The sequence below is a fragment of the Coenobita brevimanus genome, chromosome 23, assembly GCF_032717465.1.
Source record: "Coenobita brevimanus isolate Jiangsu-jjx chromosome 23, ASM3271746v2, whole genome shotgun sequence".
In the NCBI taxonomy this organism is placed as follows: domain Eukaryota; kingdom Metazoa; phylum Arthropoda; class Malacostraca; order Decapoda; family Coenobitidae; genus Coenobita; species Coenobita brevimanus.
The window spans coordinates 18,033,754-18,045,951 of record NC_136976.1 but is presented as its reverse complement, the minus strand read 5'-3'; positions in this window follow the sequence as shown (position 1 = coordinate 18,045,951).

The following is a 12,198-nucleotide window of genomic DNA, read 5'->3' as shown; positions in this document are numbered from 1 at the left end:
AACTGTAAGTTAATCCTTGGACGACGAAAGATTACTCGTGATACAAAAAAATTGTGTGCCAAAGCAAAGATAGAAGCAGTCAAAAGTGTGTGTGTGTGTGTGTGTGTGTGTGTGTGTGTGTGTGTGTGTGTGTGTGTGTGTGTGTGTGTGTGTGTGTGTGTTTCAGAGAGGATAGTGTGTTTTAGACTTTTAGACGGAAGGAAAATACTGTATTCCTTATCTGAATAATATCGTGTTGTGGTAGGAAGGAAAATTAAGATTTCTGTCGTCGTCATGGAGTTGACAAAAAAATAAAAATAAAAACACCAACATTATACTACCATAACTACCTACAGTTAATATCGCAAACGTGCTATCGCTGGCAAAAAATATCGCCCTACTATATGATCAAACAGTGCTTAATTCCGGACACTGTATTACTTGATTTCGAAAGCCTCAGAGAAGTGCTATAGAAAGGATGGAGTCTTAGCACTGTTTTTTTCTGTTACTGAACTACTGTACATGCAAGCAGCTGCAGTAGGACGAATATCTAAGTTGAGATTACGTGAAAGAACTGTGGAATACCTTCTTCACATCCCCCTCCACAGCTACCATCACTTCCCAGCAACACTAACAACCATCACCTCCCGGGGGCTAATTTCTTCTTCCCACCCTTTCCCCTGACAAGGACAACGTCGACTTCTTATCAGCGATTCCTGCTCGCCTCTCTTATCACCACCACTCCCAACGGACACAAGGCGCTTTCGGCGATGGGGAACCGCGGTATTAGCAAGCAGGACAATCTATTTTTTCCCCTCCCTTACTCTTTTTTTAATCAGTTATCTTGGAAGAGGAGCCCCACTGGATAATATGTTCTTATGTCTGAGATGATTGTGGTGGAAAGATTGGGACTGTTTTGTTTTCATTTTATTTTTGGTCGCTACCACTACGAGATATTTTGTTGTAGTACCCCTCCCCTCTTCTCTGTCTCTGTCTGTCTGTCTGTCTGTCTGTCTGTCTGTCTCTCTCTCTCTCTCTCTCTCTCTCTCTCTCTCATCAATTGTCTTGGGAGCAGGAGCCGTGCTAGATAAAGTGTTGTCATTTTGTCCACGTTGAGCGTGGTGGAAGGGCTGAAATTGTTTGGTTTTAGTTTCCTCTCTCCCTCGGGCTACTTCTGTACAAAGAATTTCTGTGTTGTAAGGTATTTCTCTGGCCCACCTTCACTTTTTTTTTTTTTTTTAGTTGTCTTTGGAGAGGACCCGTGCTAGATAAGATGTTGTTCTTTTGCCTGTGGCGAATGTGAGGCCACGACGGATTTGATAGTGTCTGCTTTTTCTCTCGCTTCCTTGGCCTTACATTTTGACCGGATTTGAAAAACTTCTCTTTTTGCTCACCCTCTGCCCTTCTACTGATTTTTGTCTAAGCCGAATCAGAACCGTAAAAGCTGGCCCATTCCCGGCCAATTACATTTGACCATTTTCGGTCATTAGGCTATCTACTATGTATTGGACCCAGTGCAAAATAAAACCCTTCTGTAAAAAAAAAAAAAAAAAAAAAAAAAAGGGATCAGTTTTGCTATTATGGAGCTAGGGTGGTTTAGCAACAGCAACAACAACAACAGCATGAAGAAGAAGAAGATGAAGAAGTAGAACGTGGAAAGCTCGGGATTTTTTGCATTGTGTTTTTACCGTGTTAGCATTTGCTTTAGCCATATTTGGAGATGTTTTATGTATAGACAAGCATGTGGATAAAGGTTAGGTGTTTTAAAAATTCAGTACCTCCGTGTTTGGATGCTACGAAGGAGAAAGTTTAAGGGCACGTCGGCACCATCTCTCCATTGAGCATCTACCGACACTGATGATAGAAAAATAAATGACTGTAAGCAATAGCGATGATGATTAGACCAATTACACTGCTTCTACTGCTGTTGCTACTGATGATGATGATGATGATGATGATGATGGCCATAACGATCAGAGAGAGAGAGAGAGAGAGATTCACACATACACATCAACAGACGTGTTTAAACACATTCACATACATGTAATTATTCACACAAATATACATATACTTAAAGACAATACATAAATTGTCTACATACATAATACATACTCACATAAATACATGCTGAAGGTACATACATACAAACGCATCCACACATTCAAGTACACGTAATCATTCACACAAATATGCGTTAACACACACACACACACACACACACACACACACACACACACACACACACACACACACACACACACACCTGTCAATAGCGTCCTCGTTCCCCCCTCCCTGCCAACCAGGTGGGCCGGACGTATCGGCAGCTGGTATTAATATGCAGACCGATATGTTTTATGCTGACCTGACTAAACTCCCTGGGGTTAATGTGAAGTATGTTAAGTTATTGTCTTGTTCCTTTATTAATGAACTTTTATTTACCTTTGGACTAAACATATCAAACTGGCAGTGTTAGATATAAACTTCATTTATCGTTTCACAACCAATATTATACTCGTGTTTTTATAATGCTATTTCTGTCCTCCCCTTTAATTTTTTGTTTTCTTGTGTGTCGTTGTAGTTTTTGTTTCCTTCATCTCTTCCTCTCCACTATTTTGTTTTCTTTTTCCCAACTTTCTTTTTAATTTTCCTCCTTTCCCTTTTTCTTCATGTGTTATCTCTCCTCCCATTCCTATCTTTTCTTCCATCCTCACTCATTTCTTTTTATTATGTTTCTCTCTCTCTCTCTCTCTCTCTCTCTCTCTCTCTCTCTCTCTCTCTCTCTCTCTCTCTCTCTCTCTCTCACTCTCTCTTTTCCTCCGTCTGCTTTTTCTCCTCCTCTTCCTACCATTCTCATTGTTTCTGTTCCTCTCCTGGTTTGACATCATTTCCTTCTTTTCTCCCTCTCTTGGCTTTCCATTTCCTCTTTTCCTTTCGTGCCTTTACCTAGCTCTTCTTCTCCTTCCGTTTTCCTCTCCTTCCCATCGTACTTTTTTTTAAGTCGTATTTTCAGTTACTATGGCTTAAATTTCTTTTTCGTTAATCTCCATCCATTTTCCTCTCATCCCTTCCAACTCACTCTTTATCATACTATTCTGTAATAATATGGCTTTTGTCCTTTTCTTTTTCTCTCAGTCCGTGCTTTTACTTCTCCCCTTCCCACGTTTTCTTTCTTCCTCTTCGTCTGATTTTCGTCTTATGGCATTTTGTCCCTTTCATTTTCTCTTCATCTTCATTTTCTACTCTCCTTTTCTTTCCATTTTCTTTCTTTTCACTTTGTCTCTTATTAACCCTGTCATGGCTGGAACAACTCTTGTATTCTAGATGGTTCACTTCAGTTGATGGTAAGCCACAGAATTCCGAGTGATAATACTGTTACCATTAACCCTTTCACGGTAAAGATAACTTTCTAATTTTATTCCTCCTAACAACAGAGTATTCTATTGGCCTAAGTGTTTGGCAATATTCTCAGAGTGTTAAATTCTGTTATTTTTCTTTGTCTAATTTTCCGTCGTTTCTCTTCCTTTCTTCTTATTTATGAATTTCTGTTCCCTCTCTTCCTTTCCTTCCTTGTCACTTGTCATTCCCTCCTCCCTTCTTTATTTTCCTCTCCATCTCTTCTTTTTTCCCCTTTCTCACTGCATCATCCTTTACTCGTATTCTCTCCTACTTTTCCATTTTTCCTTCCTCACTTTTCCTTTAGTCGTCTCCCTTTCTCTTCTATACAACCTCACCACTGTTTTCCATCCTCTCTTCCTCTTCTCATTTTCTCTCCTTTCACCAGAAACTCTCAAGCTTTTGTTTTTTCTTCGGCTCTTTCTTACCAGTCTTTCATTGATGTTCTAGGTTTCACTTTTTTTCCTCTTTCATTTACTCTCCTTCCATTCCTTGCATTAGTTTTTTCGTTCTTTTAATTTTCCCTCACATTTTTTCCTCCTTCAGTTCCTTCTCCATCTTCTTTTTCCACCCTTCCATTACTTCTCTAACTTTCGTATCATATCATCCTGTTTCTCATATCCTCCTCTTGTCTCTCGCCATTCTTCTTCCTTCCTCTCCAACACCTTTCTGTCTCCTCCTACCACTAGTCTCCTCCACCACTCCCCTCCTCTCCATATCACACATATCCTATGCCCTCCCATTCATCTTAGCATCTCATCATCTTTCATTTTTCTTCCACCAATTTCTCCCTCCCTACTCTTCCTCCTCTACTGTTTCGTCCCTTCTCTTATTATCCTCCCCTATTTATCCTTGCCTACCACACTACATCTCTTCCACCTATTCTCTTTGGTCACATTTTTCTCTATTCTTTTCTTTTTCTTAATATCGCCTCCCACTTATCATCCCCTCTCACCTTCCCCCCAGAAGTCTTTATGGATGAGTGCCGTCGCCTGCAGCCACCGCCCGTCCCAGCCGCACACACAGTAAGTCATATTATTGTCAGTATAGGAAACTGCATAACAATCTTTCTTAAACAATTTAATTTCAAATATCACTTCAGTATTTACTTATATGCTAGTGATATATCAATAGTAATTATAAAAGTACACATTCATAAAAACCTATTAATTCCCTGACTAAGAATGAGGTATTGCTTACAGTACCTTTCCATCCCGGGATAATTTTACTTGGATCATAAGAGATTTCTCGAGCCGGAGTGAGTGGACATAGCCTTCGGTAACCTCAACAATTAGAGAGGCCAGTACGGAGTTAAACACAGTCATCTTGAGGTAGCAAGAAAAAGCCAATGCAATATCGGGAAGTGGGTGTTTGTGGCGATGAGTGAACCAAGAAAGAGATCGAAAAGATAAAATCAAAAGTAGCACACACACACACACACACACACACACACACACACACACACAATTAAATCATCACCATATTTAAATGCAAACTTTCCTCTTAGGGCTCGTGTGACTCACTCTACCCTAAATAAAGCAGTCTGGTGTTAGGTGGCTTAATGTAATCACTGGATAAGAATGCTAAACAAAGACGGACTATGAGAGGCAAAAAGTGACGCTAAAAAATCACTCAGAATCTCATGGCTTACTTACAGCTGAATAAAACTACATAGCGTTTACTGGAACTTAATATTAAGTATGCCATGAGTGATATTTGTGTGCGTGTGTGTGTGTGTGTGTGTGTTGGTCGGGTCGCCATAGAAATGACACCAAACCCATAAGTCCCGCCACACCGAAACTTTGCCGAAAAAATTATTTGACCTGAAAAATCATAAACTATAATTTCTAGTGGCGTCGGGAAGTTGGGAAATAAATCTCGCACTTCCTTCCCGAGGGCGCTGAGAGAGAGAGAGAGAGAGAGAGAGAGAGAGAGAGAGAGAGAGAGAGAGAGAGAGAGAGAGAGAGAGAATGTTCTCCATCTGGTGTCTTTATCTTATTCCAGTATCATTTTACCATAATATCTCGTTCTATCCTCCATTAGCCTTCAGTCAGATAACGTAATTTGTATAACTGCTCTTGTTTCCAGTCTTTTGTTTTAATTTAAGCATATACTTGTCGAAATGAAGTATTTTGATGTAACTCTTACTTATCCCATCAGAGGAGTTCCCTCGTAAGCTAAATAGAATTGCTTTGAGGCAGGAAGAATAGAGTATGACAGACAGATGTCACCGCATGGAAGGAGTTGATATCAACATTTCACCTAAGACCATCCTGCATGAACATAACCTGATCATCATAATTTCCTTTAGGTATTATGCACCCACGACAACACATTAAGTTAGATATTTTCATGTGCATTGTGTATGAATGCATAAAAAATATGTGTATGTCTGTCTGTCTGTAAACATGTATGTATGTATGTATGTATGGGTGTGTGTATGAATGTGTGTGTGTGTGTGTATGAATGTATGTATGTGTGTATGAATGTATGTATGTGTGTATGAATGTAATGTATGTATGCTGATGTTCTTAGGGTGGGAAAGGTAAGAATCCTATTAAGTAAATTGTCAGCAATGAAAAACAGATGTTTTATTAATTTTTCTTCATTTATTGAAGTATCTTGTACAATAATATTAAAATACTTCTGGCAGTACTGCCAGGTCAACAACAAATAACAAACTAGTCACGACCAGCACAAAGCATGCATGATATCACAGTATGTGTTCATTCGAAATTTCTCAGCAACGCCAAACTACGTTCGTATCGAGGCTAAAATATGTCATCGATTTAATTGAGTTTGTGTAACAAGATATGAACATGCATAAGAAATGGAGACAACTATAATACATAAATTGGCCCATACTAGGCCGTTCCTATACATGTCATAAAATCTCAAGTACAAAAGTTCTAGATAGATACGGAATCATGAGAGCCATGAGATGGGGCGTTGCTGAAGTAAACAAGAGCGAAGAACCTTGCCTGCTTAAAACCTTAGGGAGTGACTGACTCCTGATGGATATATTAGGATAAAACGAGTAACACTGGTGGCAAACTAAAATAATGCCATTGTTTCACGCATATGAAGCGTGACCGACTAAAAGTTCAGCATTCAATAACTCTTAACAAAAATATGTATCTTAAGTACCACGATACTTGTCAACTTTCCGACAGTCAGCTTTATTCAGACTCGTAAACTTGATACTTAGCATCAGATGAGAAGCTATTGCAATGTGGTGAGGAGTCAGTACATTAGCTGAGTGAGTTGTTAACACGATTGAGTGGTGGACTGTTACCATGGTTGGGGAAGAGGTATTACCATGGTTGAGTGAAGTTATAATTCTCGAGGGGGAGGGTCGAGTCACTGTTGCGTTGGGTGTCTGAAAATAGTTGAATGGATGTCACTGCCTGGGATTAATGGGTTGGGGAGTTACCGCTGAGTGATGAATTATCATTTTGACACCATGAGCCTTTTCCATGTGCTTGATAAGTCGTTCGCGGCGACTGTACGCAGAGGTACAATAGTCACACTTGTAACGGCGGCCTGAACCATGGGTTTCATAATGCCGTTGTAAATGTCCCGAAGATGTGTATGTTGCATGGCACTCGGGGCATGTAGCCTGACGATGGGGCGCCCAGAATCTGTTGCGTATTGGGCCAGCGGCAGCACTGGAGCCACGCATCCGGGGACAACGGCCATTATCACTTCGATTGAGTGGCGAGATTCTTTTTGCGTTTGATCCACCAAGGTTTTGAGAGTGAGGATGCACAGAGACATATGAAGTGATGGGAGGCAGGCTTAGAGTAGGTGTTCTGGCGTGGCTTGTGGTTGAAGGCGACTGATGCTGATTTATGGGACTACAAGTGGGATCTCCAGGGGGTACATTTGAGCTTAGGGTGTAAGGTTGAGCACCAGGAGTTAAGTAAAAATCTTGTGGATGCAAATAATTGTATACCTGGGATGCATGGTGAGCCGGGGAGTCAATTTGTGTTTGGTTCTGTGAATGTTCCGCCATAAACCTGCAGGAGGGAAGAATGGGTTTGTCCGTCGAGTGTTGACAGGAGGTAGTAGAAAGCACCGAGTCGGACGGCGAACACTGTGGATGCGTCTCTTGTGAAGTTAGCGTGTAGCCGAGTTGGTCTTGAGGGGACGAGAGCCGACCGTACATCACATCCCCGTTGCAGTGCTGGGCTGTGTCTGGATGAGGTATAGTGGTTCTGCTGTAGGTCCCGGGCACTGCAAAAGATTGGGCAGTTTATTACCATAAAATATTAAGTGCTACTGCAAGCACATTAAAGGCAAAGGGACATGGGATAATTCAAAGGCAATATTGACAAAGGGACATATAACACAAAAGCAGCATAGACAGTAGAAATCTAAGATAATTATACAGGCACTGCCGACATAAGGAATATATGATGATACAAAGGCAACGTAGACAACTGAAGAGATGCGAACAGAAAGGCAATGTGAAAATAAATAAACAGACGACGGGGTATGGTTGTGAAAGTAAACGCGTGCGAGCCTGAGTGGAAGCATATGAAAATGACATTCATATGTGAGTAAGTATATAAGACAGATATAATCAGTGAAATCAAGTGAGTATATAAGAAAGCTATAAATCAGGAAAATCGAAAGACTTGTAAGACGATATCTTGAGAGAGAGAGAGAGAGAGAGAGAGAGACTCACATTTCTTCTGTTGTCTCATCAAGTATTTATATTGCACCATCGGTAACCATGAACTGAACATAAAACAAAATCACTATTTCACACATTTTAACGACTACTGGTCATTTACTGCCAAATCTATTTACAGTGATAAACATAAAACTAACCTTCATCAAATATGTACTTGGGAAATGACAAAAGTAAAAGCATAATGTGCTTACCATGAGACAGGTTCTCTGCGGCTTTAGGTTCATTGTGTCGTCCTTTCGGCGGGTCATTTTGCGGTGCCTCTGGAGTCGTCGACTGTAGGCTGTTCTGCTGCTGCCTCATATAATCCTGAAGGTTTAGGATAAGCATTGCAACCTGCTCTATGCCAGAGAGACCAGCGGAAGGAGGTATTTCGGCCATATCCTTAGCAGCACGTTGAATCTATGGCTTACAAGGAGCGGGGATCAGACGGAACTGAGTGAGTGTCCTCTTCCGGCCCAAGTTATATTACCTGGCTATGTCTGTAAAGAGAAGGCTGTATGAGGGTGTTGTGGTACCGACTGCATTATATGGGGCTGAAACATGGAATATGGGTGTAGCAGAGAGGAAAAGTTTGAATGTAATGGAGATGAGGTGTCTGAGGAGTATGTGTGGAGTGACGCGTATGGATCGGGTGCGAAATGATGAAGTGCGAAGGAGAACTGGAGTTGTTCGGGAGATTGCTGGTAGAGTTGAGCAGAGGGTGTTGCGATGGTTTGGGCATATGGAGAGAATGGATAATGAGCGATTGGTGAAAAAGATAACTAGATCTGATGTGAGAGGTGTAAGGCTGAGAGGAAGACCACGAATAGGATGGATGGACAGTGTAAAGAGAACGCTGGATGCGAGAGGGATGTCTGTTGAGCATGGAAGAGTGGCTGTGCGTGACAGAAATAAGTGGAGAGAAATTATGAATGAATAAGTGATGACGCAGCCCTGAGGGGATATTCTCCCACATTTGGTCTGATCAGTTAGTCAGGTCAGGTGCGGGTAAGGGGATGGGTCTGTTATGATGTGGCAGGGGTAAACCAGTTCTGCTGTTGGGCCCTGCTGCGGATGTCATTGATTGCATTGCGCAGTTGACCCTTGTGCGGTGTGGTGCGGTGAGGATCTGTCCGTTCTTCCCTTTGGGGCTAAGATGCGAATGAATGTGTTTGAATGGATGAGTAAATGGGGAGTGTGTCGTCCTGTCTCGGCTACCTCCCTTTCCTTGGGGGAAGCAGCCTAGGTATATACTGTAGATAGATAGATGTCTGACGCAGCCAATCATATCCCCGCCTCTTTGACTCCCCGCCCCCATACCCTCCATCCGTGGCTTCCAATTGGCCCAGACCACGATCACTGGTACACACCGATCCCAATCGCTTTCCTCCCCCCTCCTTCGCTTGTCAGATTTACTGTAATGCCCTATTGGTTCAGATCACCAACACAAGCACACACACACCAAAAACTCTTCCCCTCCTCCTTCCTGGGGCTCTCATACTTACAGACACCAGGTTGGAAGGTCAGATTGGGAGAGAACTGAACTATAATACTTGACACTCTGAAGTTTTATGCAACAATTCAGCCGCATAAATATAGCCTGCAGTCTGAATGGCTATCCATAAGACTGAGTTTGGCACTGACATATTACTAATATATTCGTATGATGCCAGTTTGAAAATTAAATGATAATGGGGCACACATAAATGCACCACAAAACAATTTTTATTAGTTAACTTAAATATGTTTGTCTTTACAACTGCATCGTTTTTACCACTCTGCAGCACTTGTACTTGCAGATTCTTACTAGAGTACACCTTCCCTTGCAAGCCATGGAAATTACTGTTTTGTATAAGAACTTGCACCAATAGGTATACTCAATGTTGTATCTCAACATTGGTACGTGGAACATAAAATAGTTTGTACAGGTATGTAGACGCTCCCTATAACTGCAGGCACACACACACACCACACACACACACACACACACACACACACACACACACACACACACACACACACACACACACACACACACACACACACACACACACACATATACTACACACACAGATATACAGATGCCAAATAGCAGAAAAAGTAATACAGGAGGAGTTAAGTAGATTAGACAGAGGAAAAGCCAAGTGGTCCTGATGAAATTTCATGTTGGGTATTACGAGAATGTGCAAAGGAGTTATGTGTAAACCATTATTTTAAATTTTCAAGAAATCCTTGACAGGTCAAGGTAAAACTACCTGATATTTGGAAAAAGCAAATACTTGTCCCCTTTATTCAAGAAAGGAAATAGACAAAATCCACTCAACTACTGACCAGTATCACTGACCAGTGTTGTAAGCAAGGTATTAGAAAAACTTATAAGAAAAGCTTGGGTAAATCATCTAGGAAGAACACAGTATGATAACAGAAAGACAGTTTGGTTTCAGAAAAAGGAAAATCATGTGTTACTAATCTGTTGAGCTACTATGACAGAGTAACAAACACAATACAGGAAAGGGAAGGATGGGTGGACATTGTATCTATTTAGATTTCCAAGAAAGCTTTTGACACAGTACCACACCAAAAGAACTTTTATGGAAACTGTACCATCAAGGAGGAATTCGAGGCAAACTGTTTTGTTGGATGCAAGACTTTCTGCATAAAAAGAGAAATGAGGACAGTACTAAGAGGAAACTACTCATCATGGAAAGAAGTGACTAGTGGAGTACCACAGGGTTCAGTGCTTGGCACCAATCATGTTTTTAGTGTATATAAATGATATAAACAGTAACACTGAAATGAGAGATATCTGAATATGTTTGCAGATGATGCAAAAAATACAAAGGAGAATTACTAACACAGACTCTTGTAAAGAAGCTACAAGAAGAATTAAATAAACTTCTATGAATGGAGTAGTACATGGCAAAATGGAATTCAATGTGGACAAGTGTCAGTGTAATCAAGTTTGGTAAAAGTGGAAAAAGACCTGATTGGGATTATAAGTTAGGAAATAAAACCCTATACACATCAGAAAGAGAGAAAGACCTAGGTGTGACAGTTATCAATAAACAGACTATCTCCGGGCTTTGACCACATCAGCGAGAAGGTACGGGAACATGAATACACTGCTTGCAAATATGAGAATAGCATTCACATACATAAAATGAAGACATGCTAAGAAGGATAATAACATGTCATTCATTAGACCAACCCTGGAATATGCATCAGTTAGTCTGGAGTCCTCATCTCAAAAAGCACATAGACAAGATTGAAAAAGTTCAAAGGGCCGCACTACAAGATGGTGGATACCAAGCTTAAGGTGACCTAAGCTACGAAGAAGAAAGACTAAATAAACTGAATCTACCAACACTACAGGAGAGAAGGAAAAAGAGGTGACATATGCTGGATAATGCTATATAAATGCAGATATCAGGAAAGGAGAAAATAGACATAAATGATTACTTAACATATGGAGAAGCATCAGCAAGAGGACACTGCAAAAAACTGCATAAGAAGAGAGGTGATAGAGACGTAAGGAAATTCAGTTTCCCAAACAGAGCAATTGATCAATGGAATGCACTACCGAATGAATAGTGTGTGCCAAAACAATTCACAAATTTAAGGATATGTACGATAAATATGGTTTAAGACACGGGACAGTACGAGCTTGACTCATTCCTGTAAAGATACAATTAGGTAAGAACAATTAGGTAAGAACACACACACAAGGAGAGACTGGAAAAACTGAAGTTACCAACACTGCGTGAGAGAAGAGAAAGAGCTGGTGCAGTGGTAACGTTGCCAACTGGTGGACGGGAGTTCGCGCCTCGCTCAGGTTGCGAAAAGTTTCACTGACGAAGTGGGTGGTTACTGTCCCCCTTGAGCAAGGGGACGGGTGTGTGGGTGTGTGAAGGTCACAGCCTTGCCCTTAGATCGGACTACATGAGCTTTCAGCTCCCTTCCGGGAGGGTAAAAGCTGACAATCACGTCCATCAAGTGATCCTGACCGACCCGGTGAATTACACACACACACACACACACACACACACACCGCTCGCTGGCGCAGTGGTAACGTTCTCGCTTGCCATCTGGTAGACGGGAGTTCGCGCCTCGCTCAGGTTGCGAAAAGTTTCATTGACGAAGTGGGTGGT